Here is a 17161-nt window from a genome sequence, read left to right as displayed (position 1 = left end):
TGACCCTGGGCAAGCTACTTAAACCATCTGCGTCTCAATTTCCCGGTCTGTAAACTGAAAATAAAATAGCATCTACTTTCAGGCTGTTGCCAAGATTAATGAACTAATTCCTGCAAAACACTTCATATGATGAGATCCAGACTCCTACTCTTTGTCTTATGACTCTGGATTTGCTAACATTCAGTAATTGGGTGCAGCTATTGTATTTTGGGGCAGGATTTACAGAAAAGCGTCTTCCAGCAGCAGGACTCCCTCACTCATGTGATCTTCCCAGCTTCTCTGATTAGAAAACTGCAAGAGGTGGGGATGGTGTTCAGGACCAGCCCCTGACACTTAAAATGCCCTTCTCCTTCCATGTGTGTATTCCACACACCTTTACTGAGAACCTATTGGGTTGAATCATATGAAATTGCAAATGGTCTAACCTGGGTAATGTGAAAATTAATAGAAGGAAATCTTGTTTAGAATGAAGTCCGGAGGCTGGCAGGGGGAGCTCTCACACCCGATCACTCCTTGTCAACCGCACACCTCGCAGGAAAAGAAGGATGTAGCACATGGATACTACTTTACTACCCCAGCAGGAGGAAGGAAGGCATTTCTTCTCCCCTGGCAACAGCCCAGCCAGTGAGAGACAGTCACAACTCAGCCAACGAAAAGCCACTATATTTCAAGCTCCCAGTTTACTCCAACAGTACTTTTGGTTAATAAGAGTCCTCCCAGGGTGCCTGGGTGGCTCAGTTGGTTGAGCGTCTGCCTTTAGCTCAGGTCATGATCCCAACATCCTGGAATTGAGCCCCACATCGGGCTCCCTGCTCAGTGGGGAGTCTGCTTCTCTCTTTCCCTCTCCCTCTGTGTGTGCTCTCTCTCTCTCTCTCTAGCTCTCACTCTCTCTCAAATAAATAAATAAAATCTTAAAATAAAAACAGTCCTCCCGACTCCCCTTTCCTCTAAAAACATTCTGCATTCCTCTCCTTTGTTCAATGAACTTGCCTGTGTTTTTTTTCCATAACTTGCTTATCCTAGACTGAAATTCTCTGCTATTCTCTGCTATTCCTGAATAAACCCCTTTTTGCTGGTAAAATAACTGGCAGTTTTAGATTTTAAGTTTAACAGTAGTTTCCTACAATCAGATGCAAAATACCCGAGACAAAGGATTAAGGATGCCAAGATGAACAAGGCCAATGTGGGCCGTGTCCGTACAAAACTGATGATTCAGGTAGTGAGACACTCCACCAATGTGCTAAGGGGAAGGAAACAAAGAATGTTAGGGCAAAAAATAGCATCTAACCATGAACCAAACTCAAAGGAGTAAAAGTAAGGCAAGAAAAATCTCTCCTCATAGAAACCAAATGAGTGGGTCATAAGCAGTTGGGAGGGATATTAGCTTCTCTAAGGCTATTGTAAAAAATTACCACAAATTTTGTGGATTAAAACAACACATCCCTTTATTCTCTTATTGTTCTGGAAATCAGAAGCCCAAAATCAGTTTCATGGGCAAAATCAAGGTACAGGCAGAATTGAACTCCCTCTGGAGACTTCTGGGAGGAATCTGTTTCCTTGCCTTTCCCAGCTTCCGCAGATAAAGTCCCTAGATTCCTTGGCTCATGGAATTCTTCCATCTTCAAAGCCCGTGACACAGCATGTTGCTTCAGCTGTCATGTGCCTTCGTCTTCTGCTTGTCAAATCTTCTGCTTCTCTCTTACAAGGGTGCTTGGGATAAGGCCCACCTGGATAAACCCACCTCAAGATTCTTAATAACATCTGCAAAATCTCTTTTGCCATGTAGGGTATTGTTCACAGGTACTAGGCGTTAGGACCATGCCTTTGGGAGCCATTATTCAGCCTATTATTCAGAGTTGAAAGCTAATTAATTGCAGAAAAAGCAGTTAATAGGTTGTCACTATTGGACAAATGAAGGTTCAGTCTTCGGTGCTCAGCAAGGAGATTTGGGAAAATATAACACCTTAGACCAAATCAGCCAAATGAAGAACAGGGAAGGTGGTGCTAAGGCAGATAGCACAGCTAGCATGACGGCCCAGGGGTGGGCGAACACGGTCTACTGAAAGACCCTAAAGACTGTCTTACTAGATACTTTTTACACATAGAGTACAAGTAATGTGGGGTGGTGGTAAAAGATAAGCCTGTGAGGGTGAGAAATCATTTTCTAACAAGTCAACTCTCATAGGATCATTTTCCCCTCAAAACTCAATGCCAAAATTTTAATATGATGTCAACAAATGATAATATGGGTTTTTTGGGGGGAATAGAATAACAGCAATAAAGTCTATAGTCCAAATCATAAGATATACATAAAGGAATAAAATTAAGAGAAAACTTGATACTAGGCCAATACATAGTAGAGTCTAGGGGAAAACAATGACCATGAAGGCTGCCAGCAGTTCAAAACAAAGCCCCAGAGATTATGACAAACTCAGATCCATGCTGGGGGAATTTCAGTGGCCAAGGATTGAGGTTCCTGTAATAGAAAACCAAGATTTCAGAGTACTGATGATTCTCAGTCTCAATCCATTCTCTATTCCAAATTTATTGAGGTCTGGCTTTGGTATACTATAGAGTTTCATGGGATCACTCAGCAGTTAAGGGAGTCCTTGCAAAAACAGCCTAAGAAAGTGGAAGTAATTATCTAATGTCAGGACCTCTGGTGTGTCCCCTGGTGTTCGAGGCTGAGTGCCGGCCATTGCAGGAAGTCAGAGCGTATCTGAAACAAAGACCAAGGCAGAAGGTGATGGCTCCAACACATGACATACGCCACAGCTCTGCTTGGGTGTAAGCCCGGAAGCTGAGCAGGAGATGACAGAGCTCATTCGGGAGCGAGGGCAAAGCGTGATCCAAATAATAACTGCGTAGTTTACTCATGTTTCTTTCACAATGATGCATTTCATTGATTCATTCCTTCATCTTTTCATCCCTCATAACTTCATTGCACCCTGCTACGCACAGGTGCTCATTTCAGTTCTAGAAATATGGACATAAGACATAGTCGATTCATTCTCTCATTTATTTAGCAAATATTTATTGAATATTTACTATCTTTCAGGTGTTCCGTACACAGGATTGACTGGATAGGTCTTGTCCCTAAACATCCACAGTTTTGTGGGTGGGGGGAAGATGAGTATGTAGGTACCACACGGAGTGATTTCTGCTGCAGTAGGAAGAGACACTGGGTACTAGAGGAGCACAGGGTGAGGACATTGGCCTAGTCTTAGGAGATTCAGGGAGACTTCCTGGAAGAAGTGACTTCTAAACACGGTTGTAAAGCAGAAGTAGGAGTTTGAAACTAATTGGGGTCGAAGGAGAACAAGATGGCAGGTAGAGTGGATATCCTTTACAAAGATTCAGAGAGAACAAAGGACACTATTGGAAACTTAAGTAGTTTATTTGTGGCTTTAGGCTGCAGTGGAAGGGTGGAGAAGTGATAGTGAGGCCACACAGAATGCTAAGGCTAGATCGTGAAGGTTTGTGTATCACACTGAGGAGCTGGGATTTTCTCCTTGGGGCACTGATGCGGGCGGGAAAGGCTGCGGGATCACTGAGGGTTATAACCAAGGGAATGACATCATCGGAATTTAGTTTTAGGTCATCTTTTTGTAGTGGAAAAGTGATCTTCCTCAAGCCTCCCCACACGCACACACCTAACAACCCACTTGAAATAACACCTCACGAAAGGAGAAACATTACACTCACTTTGCAAACACAGCTTCAGGATGATCCTTCTCTCTCTCCTTACCTGTCACTGCATGTGGATACATACTTGCCATATGACTGCCATGTCCTCCTCGGAGAAACTTCATTGACAATGGAAATAAGGTCAAGAAGTCACACACAGAAATTAACCAGGATATTTTAAAGCAGTAAGTTATTTTAGTTCAAAATAGAAAACATCCCCCATGGGGTGCCTGGGTGGCGTAGTCGTTAAGCGTCTGCCTTTGGCTCAGGGCGTGATCCCGGCGTTCTGGGTTCGAGCCCCACATCAGGCTCCTCTGCTGGGAGCCTGCTTCTTCCTCTCCCACTACCCCTGCTTGTGTTCCCTCTCTCGCTGGCTGTCTCTCTCTGTCAAATAAATAAATACAAATCTAAAAAAAAAAAAAAAGAAAGAAAACATCCCCCAATTCTGTCCTAACAGAAATTTGCATCTGGAAGCTGTTTCTAAATGGTACCAACAATTAAAATAGACCACATCCCCCTGGCAATTTCCCAACCCTGGAGTCTTTCTCTCCTGCTTCTCCCTTCCCTCTCAAGATACATGAACCACTGACCTTTACTTGTCATCGTTCCTCGTCTCCTGCCCCAACTGAAAGTAAATAGGGAAGACCATAATTGCAAAGAAGGAAAAGGAACCAGTTTTTATGGAGCACCTGTTCAAGGCATGTTAGGTATTTCCTGATACCTTTACTACAGTCATTCTTTTTCCTGATAACAACCCAGTGAGGCAGGTAAAATCCCTATTCTGCACTGGAGAAATTGGGTTTCATGGTGATTCATTTCTCCTTTCTCTGTGTCAGGCACTGGGGCACTGGGCTAGAAGTTCAGGGTCACAGGGAGTGGTCAGGGAGAGATTTCAGGCCAGATTCTTTCGGCTCATGTCTTTCCAACTACATCATAAACAGGGCTTGGTCCTTTTATTGAGGTCTTTTGTTACCGGCGCCAGTGCTCACACAGCTCCCTGAGTTTCTGGTTCCCTGTTTTTCCCTCTCTGTGGCATTCTTAGTTTGTACCTACCTGCCCATTCAGACTTTGGAGTCTTCATGTTACTTGCCCCCTGGGTGTCTCTAACCTCCTAATTCTTGATTGCTGATGTGAGGATGCCCATTTTCTCTTTGGTTGGTGTCCAACTCTGAGCCACTCACGCCCTGGGTCAGCTCCTCTGTCCCCTAACACACTTATCTCCCAGCACTGCCCAGGCAGGACCCAGTTTCTAAGCACAGGTAGCAGCTCTGATCCAGGGCCTGCCAGTCCTTTTTATCATACCTCCCATCGAGAGAGATCTTAAAAAACTTCTGTTTCCTCCGCCTCCTGCCACTGACCATTTAAAAAACTATTGCCATATTTTTCCAAGTGAAGCCGTGGAGAGCTTCATGATGAGATACTCATGTTTTCTATTTTGATTAAACACTTAGGAGCCAAGAAGACCCAGCCATTTTTCACACACAGAATATAGGCAGTAAAATCAGGCCTATGAAGGGCGCTTGGATGGCTCAGTCGCTTGGGCATCTAACTCTTCATTTCGGCTCAGATCTTGATCTCAGGCTCATGGGATTGAATGCCTTGAGGGGCTCCACACTCAGGGGGGAGTCTGGTTGAGACTCTCCCTCTCCCCCTGCCCCTCCCCCGGCTCATGTGCACTCACTCTAAAATAAATAAATAAATATTTTTAAAAATCAGGCTTATGAGTAAATTTGGTCCAAGAATATACTTAGAAAATCACAAGGCTATGAGATTTCTGAACGACCATTTAGCCTGCCTTTTACCCTCAGGTAGGAACATGCCTGAAGTTTGTAGAAAGCAGGGGGAGAATGATATATTAAAAAAAAAAAAAAGTACCCCAAAACCTAAGGGACTGATCTTTTTAGGCTGTCCCTCACCTAGTACCATTCATTTAGAGATCATAAGATTTAAGAAAGACTCTTAGCTATATAGAAAACAAGGTTTGAATAATTTTTATAAAGGGAGAGAGTCTTTCTAGTGGCAGTTACCCAACTTGTAAAATTTAGTATGCAGTGGCCAAAACTGTGGGGCTTTGTGCTGATTTGCTATTTCTTTTAAATATGAATAACTTTTTAACTAATAATAATGTGTTTCCTGATCCAAGGTAGGATATTAATGATCAAATCTCATGCTTTAGACTATAAAGCAATTACTGCAAAGAACAGAGTTCTCTTGCCTGTGTTCCAAATGACAGAGAGAGAGAGAGAACCACCACATACACTGTGCAAACCCATCTTCCCTCCCTGGAACCTGCACTTAGCTGCTCCAATTTTCCAACCAAGGTGACCTGACTTTGAAACAGACGTGGTACAGCTTTAGCCACAGTATATAAGCTCTGATTTTTGCCAGTTTTTTTTAAAAGTCATCACTTTATTTGCCAAGATTAACCTCTTTTCTCTACGTAAAATAAAAGTATTGTTCGCCTAGTTAATAAAGAGAAAATAACACAATGTCTGTGTTAGCACATGACTTTGAAAGCAATGGAACACCTGTATAGAGACTCTTGTTTGAAAGTGATTACAATGAACCCACAGCAGTACAGGCATTACGCGGGTGGCATTGACTTGGAACTCATGTTTAACTCAGACTTGTTATATAATAAGTTCATTTGTTGTTGTTGTTCTTCTTCTAAAGATTGCATTCAAGCTAAAATACTAAAGGAAAACAACAAGCGCAAACACTGTCGTATTGGGACTTGCGTTGGACAGACCTGGATTTAAGTAAAGATTTTGCCAACTGCTGGCTGGATGACATGAAACTAGTAATTTAATCTGAGTTTCAGCAGGAGAGATTAAAATAGGAAATATAAAAAAGTGAGAAGAATGGTAGTGACCTCCTAGGGTTATTGCAAGGACTTGAAAAATTAGGCAGTGTCCAGGATATGATGCAAATTATTAACAAATGACATTATATTCTTGTTACTAAATATAATGGGCTTCTTGTACTTGAACACAGATTTAGAAATTAAGATACATTCTTACGCTGTTTCCAACAAAAATGTGTATTTTTTGTGAGTAGTATATATCTAATAAAAATGAGCCTCAATACAGAAATTCCAGAATGGGGCTGCTCATTATTACGAAGTTACTTAAAAAATAATACACCACTGCAATTAGACTTCTTAGCTAAAAGTAAGCTTTCTAGGTTCTTAGTACTCAAAATGAGATCAGGGACTCAGCAGCAATAGCAGCCCCTAGGAGCTTCTCCAAATTTTAGAACCTCAGGCATTATCCAGACTACTGAATCAGAAACTACATTTTAATAAAATCCCTGGGTTATTCATCTGCACATGAAAGTTTGAGGATTGCTCTAGGAGGCGCCTGGGTGGCTCAGTCATTTAAGCATCTGCCTTCAGCTCAGGTCATGATACCACAGTCCTGGGATCGAGCCCCATGTTGGTCTCGCTGCTCAGTGGGGAGTCTGCTTCTCCCTCTTCCTCTGTCCCTCCCCTCTGCTCGTGCTCTCCCACTAAAATAAATAAAATCTTTTTTATTTATTGCTCTAGCCCTCTGCAGTAGAGTGCTCTAGTAGAGTTCTCAGACTTTAGCATGCTTCATAAGTACCTGGAGAACTTGCTGAAGCACAGATAGCTGGCCCCAACTCCAGAGTTTCTGATTAAGTAGGTCTAGAATGGCCTAAGAATTTGCATTACTAACAAGGTGATGCTGATGGCTCTAGTCCAGGGACCGCACCTTCGTAATGACTACAACATTCAGTAAAGACTCCAGAGGTCACACTTGAGTAGTAAGACTACTGGTAAATGCTACTCTAGACCCACTCTAAGAAGACTTAAGAATAAACCTTCAAAGTACCAAATCTAACAAGCGACAAAACTAACAAAAAAGCCCAACACTCCTTAAAGGAGACCAACAAAATTCAGACAACAATATAACATTCAAGATGTCCGCCATACAATCAAAAATTAATACCCATGACAAGATGCAGAAAAATGTGACCCAGAAGCAGGAGTCAGTCAACAGAAAAAAACACTGAAATGAAAGAGATGATGGAATTAGCAGATAAGAGTATTATAACAGCTATTGTATATATGCCCAAAGACTTAAGGAAAAATATAAAAGGAGAGAAGTGGAAAATATATGACAAAACTAAATGGAATTTCTAGAGATGAAAGATATAAATGAAAAATACACTGAATGAGATTAACAGCAGGTACATACCCAAGAGAATTAGAAAAAAAAAAAATGTCACAGGGGCACCTGAGTGGCTCAGGCAGTTAAGCACCTAACTCTTGATTTCAGCTCAGGTCCTGATCTTAGGGTCATGAGATCAAGCCCTGCATCGGGCTCCATGCTGGGCATGGAGCCTGCTTAAGATTCTCTCTCTCCCTCTCTCTCTGCCCCTCTACCCCCAGCCTCTGCTCATGCACTCTCTGTCTTTCTTTCTAAAAACAAAAACAAACAAATAAAACATAAATATATATATGTATATATATATGCCATATATATGGCATTATATCACATAAAAACCTATATACAAATGTTCATAGGAACATTATCCATAATAAGGCAAAAGTGGAAACTCAAATGTCTATCAACTGAAGAATGGATACACAAAAACGTGGTATAACCACTCAGTGGAATAGTATTCAGTCATATAAATAAAGTACTGGTACGATATCAGCCACCATATGATTGAACCTTAAAAATATTATGTTAAATAAATGAAGATAGTCACAAAGGCCATATTGTATGAGTCCATTTATGTGACACGTCCAGAAGAGATAAATCTATAGAGACAAAAATACATTTGTGGCAGTCTAGGGATGGGCAGGTAGCCCATTTTGAGGGAAAGTGAGGAATAATTGCTAATTGGTATGGAATTTTTTTATGGGGTGATGAAAATGATCTAAAAAGTCATTGAAGTCATAGTTGGATAATTCTTTGAATATACTAAAAACCATTGTATTGTATACTGTAGGTGAAATGTATGATATATGAATTATATCTTAATAAAGCTATTATATTAAAAGTATAAAAACGTTAGCATTATATTTCACACCTAGGAGGTCATTAGTGAACTTTGCTTGGACAATTCCAATTTGAATTGGGAGAGGGGAAGCCAAATTATGTTGTGTGTTGTTAAAAAAGGGGTGGGAGAGTGGTAATGTGAAAACAATGTGGGTAGACCATTCTCTTAAAAAGTCTAGCTGTAGGGAGCCTGGTGGCTCAGTCTGTTAAGCCTCCGACTCTTGACTTTGGCTCAGGTCATGATCTCATGGGTCCTGAGATCAAGCCCCACCGCAGGCTCCATGCTCAGTGGGGAGTCTGTTTGAAGATTCTCTCCCTCTGCCCTTTCCCCCACCCACACGTTTGTGTGCTCTCTCTCTCTTTCTCTCAAATAAATAAATATTTTTTAAAAATCTAGCTGTAAAAAGAAAACAGTGTTATTTAGAGGAATTTCCACGAAAGGGAATGAGGTAATGGGAGGTAAAGGAGAAAGAAAGATACAGAAAAGTGGAGGTGGGAGAGTTGACTGAGCAGGTGTGAGAGGGGATAGAATCTAAAGAACGGGAGTAGCCCTGCATAGGAGACCACCACTCTTCAACTGATCAAGGAGGAACGAATAAAGGTCAAACGTCTGCCTCTGAGTTGCTCACAATCTGGGGGCAGCAGCTGGGCTTTCTGACCGAGGAGACATTGCCCAGGGATCTCTAAACCTCCCTAGCATTCTAGTACTACCCATTCTGACACTTGTTGTGGTGCTGGTGGTGATGGTGGTGTGTGTGTTTGTGTGTGTGTGTGTGTGTGTGTGTGTGAAAGGGGGAGACCATCCTTCTCAGTGGTGTTCTTACTGAGAGAAAGGCGACAATTCCCACAAGGAAACCTGATAGCTTTGAAGACACAGAATGTATGGGGGATATTCAAGCCAAATTTAGAGTTGAGAGCAGGGGCTGCAAGTCCAGCTTCTAGGTCTAGGCCTAGGTCTAGGCAGTTAATAACAACATCTGATGTTTATTGAGTGTGTATTATTCACGGGCATCAGTCTGAACACTTTTTGCTCATAAACACGCTTCATCTTCACAATAACCCTATGAGGTTGGTGTTTTTAATCCTATGATGGCTAGAACACTGAGGCATACGAAGGTAAAGGAACTCACCAAGGATACATAGTTAGGAAGTTGGTAGAGCTGGGGTTTACAGCCAAGCCATCTGACTGAGAGCATGTTTTCCAAACCATGAAGTTATATAGCTTTCTTTAAAGAAATATACACAATAAAATGGGGTGAGCGTATGATGACGGAAGAGCCCACGACCATCCCAAAGGGAGCAGTCATTACCTATGTCCAGCCCATTCCTCCCATGCATGAAGTGGGCTCAGTGTTTCCAGACCATGAGACTTTTTTTTTAAGGAGGAGCTGAATCTGAACTTGTAAATAAAATCTCACAATTTTTAAACATTGGTGACTTTTTTTTAAAGTTTAGATATTTCATGACAAATATGTCCATGGGCCAGTTATGGCCATAACGAGCCAGTGTGTGATCTCTGCTTTAAAGAGAACTACAGGCTTCTGTCCAAGAGAAAGAGGGATATGATACAAAATACGAAGTCTGGTAAGTTTAGAAGCTTGATATGTCTACAGATGGCATTTTTTAAAATATACAGCATAAGGGGAAATGAACACACATTCAGAAACATGCAATCAAACAAATATGCATCAAGAGGAAAATCAGGTAGCACCAGCCCAAAGAAGAGAAGAAGACAGATGTTTTAGAATGACAATGACAAAAATGCTGGGCTATTGTCATGCACCAGGGCCATCAGGATGGTATGTCTTTCTCCAAGAAAGATAAAGGTGATCTGGAAGAATAAATCTCTTGCTGTAAAAATCCTGCCCCACTTACATCAGGCATACTGTATTCCCCAAGATATAAACAAATAAGGGACAATCCATCACTATCTCACAAAGTTACTGGAAGGAGAGGGGAATTAAACAGTTTTGGCATCAGTAGGAGAAATAGTACCCCCAAAACAAAATTAAGCTCTGTTACCATGAAAAGGGACAATAGACGCCGAGTGGTCTTATGGGGACATGGACAGCAAGGGGCACAGCTGGAATCTGAAAACAGATTGCTAGGTCAGCTCTCTTCCACAGCTGCCCAGGATCACCATACCTAGGGTGATGGATCTAAAACAGCGCTGTAGTTCTGCCAGATTCGCTCTCATTTCCGCCCTTAGAGATTCTATATTCTCATTAACATTTTCGTTAATACTTTTTTCAAGTCTACACATCATCTTGACCATTATTACTCTGAATTCCATTTCTGATAATTTGGTTATATCCATATCCATTAGTTCTGTGGCAGAGGCCACAGACTCATTGTCTTTTCTTTGCTGGGGGGGATTTCTCTTTCTCATCATTCTGATGAGGAGAGGTTGCGGGGTTGTCCAGAGCCCAAATTATTGACTGGGAGCCAGGCCGTGCACCCTTGTTTTATAGGGTTCTTAGGGATGCCACTCTTGAAAGACATTGAGGAAGACACAAAAAGGTGGAAAAATATTCCATGCTCATGGATCGGAAGAATTAACATAGTTAAAATGTCCATGCTGCCCAGAGCAATCTACACTTTCAATGCTATCCCGATCAAAATACCAACGACATTTTTCAAGGAACTGGAACAAATAGTCCTTAAATTTGTATGGAACCAGAAAAGGCCCTGAATCACCAAGGAACTGTTGAAAAGGAAAAACAAAGCTGGGGGCATCATAATGCCAGATTTCGAGCTGTACTACAAAGCTGTGACCACAAAGACAGCATGGTACCGGCACAAAAACAGACACATAGACCAATGGAACAGAATAGAGAACCCAGAAATGGACCCTCGGCTCTTTGGGCAACTAATCTTTGATAAAGCAGGAAAAAACATCCAGTGGAAAAAAGACAGTCTCTTCAATAAATGGTGCTGGGAAAATTGGACAGCTACATGCAAAAGAATGAAACTTGACCACTCTCTCACACCATACACAAAGATAAACTCCAAATGGATGAAAGACCTCGATGTGAGACAGGAATCCATCAAAATCCTAGAGGAGAACATAGGCAACAACCTCTACGACTTCGGCCAAAGCAACCTTTTTCATGACACATCTCCAAAGGCAAGAGAAACAAAAGATAAAATGAACATGTGGGACTTTATCAAGATAAAAAGCTTCTGCACAGCCAAGGAAACAATCAAAAAAACTAAGAGGCAGCCCACGGAATGGGAGAATATATTTGCAAATGATGCTACAGATAAAAGACTGGTATCCAAGATCTACAAAGAACTTCTCAAACTCACTATGCGAGAAACAAATAAACAAATCATAAAATGGGCAGAGGATATGAACAGACACTTTTCCAATGATGACATACAAATGGCTAACAGACACATGAAAAAATGTTCAAAATCATTAGCCATCAGGGAAATTGAAATCAAAACCACACTAAGATACCACCGTGTTATGCCAGTTAGAATGGCAAAAATTAACAAGGCAGGAAACAGCAATTGCTGGAGAGGATGTGGAGAAAGGGGATCCCTCCTACATTGTTGGTGGGAATGCAGGTTGTTGTAGCCACTCTGGAAGACAGTGTGGAGATCCCTTAAAAAGTTAAAAATTGAGCTACCCTATGACCCACCCATTGCAATACTGGGTATTTACCCCAAAGATACAGACGTAGTGAAGAGAAGGGCCATATACACCCCAATGTTCACAGCAGCATTGTCCACAATAGCTAAATCGTGGAAGGAGCCGGGATGCCCTTCAACAGATGACTGGATTAAGAAGATGTGGTCCATATATACAATGGAATATTATTCAGCTATCAGAAAGAACGAGTTCTCAACATTTGCTGCAACATGGACGGCACTGGAGGAGATAATGCTAAGTGAAATAAGTCAAGCAGAGAAAGACAATTATCATATGATTTCTCTCATCTATGGAACATAAGAACTAGGAAGATCGGTAGGGGAAGATAGGGATAAAGAAAGGGGGGTAATCAGAAGGGGGAATGAAGCATGAGAGACTATGGACTCTGAGAAAAAAACTGAGGGCTTCAGAGGGGAGGGGGGTGGGGGATTGGGATAGACTGGTGATGGGTAGTAAGGAGGGCACGTATTGCATGGTGCACTGGGTGTTATACGCAACTAATGAATCATCGAACTTTACATCGGAAACCAGGGATGTACTGTATGATGACTAACATAATATAATAAAAAAACATTAAAAAATAAAAAATAAAACAGTGCTGTATAACCTTTTCACAGCCCATTTGCAAACACTTCTGTCTGTCCTGAAAGGATTATAAGACACAAACTGACGTTCAAGTATCCAGCAGTCGTTAAAATGCCATCACTACGACAGGACCAAAGGTATCTGCACCCACACAAGAGTCCACTGTTATCACACCATTCACTGGCCTGCCCTGCGGGGCTCAGACTCTGGCTGGGAGAAAGTGTTTACTGCCCCCCAGAGAGCTCTCTTTTATACCTGCAAGGCAAAGTTGGCTTTTGTTCCAGTAAAAAACTCTTTTTGCCAGTTCGATCCCATGGTACATCTCCTATCTCTTACAACTGGTCATCAAATTCCATGACTGTCTCAGCCCAAGTTTCCATCTGGCCAAACTGCGAAAACAATGAAAATAGCAAAATAACAGCAACATGAAAGAGTGACCTTTTTAGACCTTTATTTCTCTAGATTCTTCCCACTGCTGTACAAGTTGGAACTCCTACGGTACCTTCTTCATTCCATGTACTCACAAGGTTTCTACTCCCTGATTAAACACTAACTCACAGTCATTTTTGTATTCCTTAATATTCTTAAGGATTGTTCTATGATTCAATTGAGTTACCTAGAAACAGTGTAAGAATTTTGAGGCTCTTGAAAAAGCTTTGTAAGGCAGGATGAGAGCAGCTCTCATAGACTGACTATGTCTCAGTACTGAGACAATACTTTTCTGAGTACTTCACTCTAGGTGGTGGAAACAAAAAGTGTTCCTGGCCATGTATGAACCCCTGGGATTGTTCCTCTGCTCCTTTGGAATGCTTCTTCCTTGGCCTCAGATAAGTTACTTACCTTCATGGGCTGATTAGCAGTCATCTGAAGATTTAAGAGGGACCCTTTGTTGACCTCCCAAGCTTTCTCTGCATGCAGCTCTTTCCTCTCTAGTATTCTATGAACTCTAGCTCCTCTGGCCCCCTCAAATCCAGCTTCACCAACTCAACTCCTGGCCTCCACCGGGGTCCTCCTCCCTCACTCTAGAAACTCTTTCCAAGGTAAGAAAATAATAGGGTTCACATTACTTTTTTTCTTTTTCCTGAGGGATCATTACCTTGCATTATCTGATGTGCAATGTCTAAAAATCAGTGTTTCACATATATCGTCTGGAGTTTGTTTCAACTGGGAAGATGAATCCAGTCTTAGTTATTCTATTTTGGGCAGAAGTCACGTGTTGCTGTTTTTGATGATAAGAGAAATTTGTATATATCCATAGATGGAAAGATTGAGTGTAAGGTAGAAATTGAAATTGAAATTTAAGAGAGAGAAGGAAAGATTAATGAGTGAATTTCCTAAAGGAAGTACAAAGGAGAAATAATGAAAAGCTGGGATGGGACTTAACTTTAGATATGGGAAAGAACACTTTGTCTGAGACAGGAAGAAAGGACGTGAGTAACAGTGATAAAGCACAGAAATTTAGAGGCAGAGTTCATTTGGTCAGCTAATATTATGTGAGGTCCTATTATGTAATGTGAATAAAGCTCAACTACTTCCTGCAATGTGGGCTAGGAGAAGGAGGAGGAGAGTGAAGTATGATTCCCTGCACAGGTCTCCCCAAAATCACCCTCCTTCCAAATCCTCATTCTTGAGCTTTCCATATTCTTGAAAAAGTGAGGGTTTTATAGATTATCTAATGGAGTCTTAATAAACTTACTTTAAAACTGCTGGTGGTCTGATTCACAGCTCACATTGGAATCTGATATCTATCATCTCTTGGTGCCTCCACTGATCTTTTCAACTTCATATCCTTTTACACAATACTACCTAAGGGATTTGAGACATGTGAAAATACAATTTCAGTTCAGGAAAGTAAGTGTTCTGTTCTGTACGTGTTCTGAACTTCACAGTGTGGAAACACAGTGGATGGTTGGGGGCCCTACATAATCTTCAATGGCCAGATAAACACTGCCATAAAGAATTGCCCTTATGACCCAAGGGAATTATCCACAAAAATAGATATGGGGACAGGAGTGGTGAGAAGAAAATATGTTCCATTGGGGGAGTGGGGAGTATGTGTACAGGTCTGGAGGCAGAAGAATGATTGGAAATACAGATGGATTAATAGGACAGGTGAGGTCAGGGACTCATCAGAAGCTATATCCCACAAATACCCTGAATGCATTCTGGGTGTTTGGAATTGATCCTGAAAACAGTAGGGAATTCTCGAGGAGTTTTAAGTAGAGGAGTGACTGCAATCAATTTTGTGGTGAGAAGTCATTCTGATAGCAGTGTAGAGAACACAAGGGATGGAACAAGACTGTTAGAATATTCGTTGTGACAGGGGATAATATCCTGAGATAGAAGGAGTACAGTGGGGATAGAGAGAAGTGATACGTGCTAGAGAATAAGGTGATAGAACTGCCAGACCTCACAACTGATTAAATATGTGGCATGAGAAGTGCTACCAGGGGAAACACCCAGATGTTTGTCTCGGATAGCTGGATTGACAGCCTTGTTTTCAATGAAACAAGTATTACTGGTTAGATGTCCTGAAACTCCTTGCAAAGTAAGAGAAAGTAGGAACAGTTGGTTTAGATTGGCTTTTTTTATTCATTGAACATATTGTCTACTATGCCAGGCTTAAAGATGAGGAAAGGGAAAGAAGCTATGGGATAATAAGCAAGACAAGTAGTGGGGAGGGGTGGTGACTGAAAGTGACAACCTCAGGAATCCCTAAGGCCCAGTCAAGGTTTGATAACACGAATTACTAGTGGAAACAAGAGTCTTGGTGATGACCTTCTTTTAGCAACCCTGGGTGCTGTGAAAGTAGAATCAGAGAAAACAGATAGAGATGGTGGGCTGAACCCCAGCTGCAGGATATGGGGTCAGTGTGGATAAATTTATAGTGAAGTACAAGATGGGAGACAATATCAGGGACTAATACAAGCATCTCTAAAATGCCTGCCCATGAGCACAGAATGGGGCCAATGAGAGAATAAAGAGAGAATAAATGAAAGGCCAGAGGCCAGCAGGCTGAGAATGAAGGAGAGTTTGGTGAATAGGAGATAGCCATCAGAGAGAATGTCAGCATTCACGGGAATGGCAGCAGTGAAATTCCAACAAGGTGGGTCCAGATGTGATTTCACGTCATTGAAGGTAGCTGGTTTCAAGGCAAGATTGTTGAAAGTATCGTGAGTATGAATAATGACATTCCAAACAAGCGTGTCCACGAAAAGTCTACGAAGAAGGTGAAAGTCACTCTGGAAGTCAGTAATAGAAACAGGATGGGGAAAGAGCAGAAAAGTGAAACTGTTAAGAGCTCGTAGTCAATTGGGTAGAGAAGGGACACACTGGTGGGGTGGGGGTGGGGATGAGTGCTTTCCTTCCTTGGACTCCAGAGTTGTTACTTTCATTAGAAGGAAACTGGTATCATCAAGAGACAGCAGGTTTGGGTGGTGATCATGAGAAAGGAAAACCATCTTAGGAAGGAATTCATTTTCAAGCAAATAATATGTTACAGTAATAGAAGAGGACTCAAGGACAATTCTTTTCATTCCACAGGTCATTGTGGCAGCAGGTAGAAGAGGGAAAGCAGGGATAGTCAGGGATACATAGTATATAGCAGTGAAGGTGCTGGAAGGGACACAGCGGAAAGTTTTACCCTTGGTGGCAATTTTTTAAACAAGTGCAACTGAGGCTCTCTGAGTCATTCGCATTTCTGGAAACTCCAAAGTCATTTTAAATTTATTCATTAAAATTTTGGGGGGCCATCATAGTTGCTGACCATCTCCACGATGAAATTCTTTGAAGAGGTCTTCCCTTTGAATGTTCTTTAAGTGCTTATGGAGAAATGTGAGGCAGAAAATACAATACGATATGATACGATACGATACGATACGATACGATACACAGGAAGATCATTCCTACCTCTCAGGTCTGAACAAAGAGAGAGTTCACTGATGAAACAAATCAGTGCAGAAAACTTTAAATTTCCTATTAAATAACTACCGCACATTAAATATCAGAAAGTGATGACTAATAGGAGGAATATACAAAAGGTTTCATCCACGCCCTGTTTTGTGGCTTTTGCCTTAATCCTGCCACCACACCTATGAGTTTCACTTATTAAAATAATAAAGAGGTAGAATGACTAAAATCTGCTGACCAATGCACAGAGCTACACACAGTCCCTTAAAAGCTAATACTGACAGACAAGATCAGT

The sequence above is a fragment of the Ursus americanus genome, chromosome 9 (assembly GCF_024610735.1).
Source record: "Ursus americanus isolate L20-20 chromosome 9, mUrsAme1.1.p, whole genome shotgun sequence".
Taxonomy (NCBI): Eukaryota; Metazoa; Chordata; class Mammalia; order Carnivora; family Ursidae; genus Ursus; species Ursus americanus.
The sequence above is the reverse complement of the archived record's forward strand: the minus strand, read 5'-3'. Positions refer to the sequence as shown.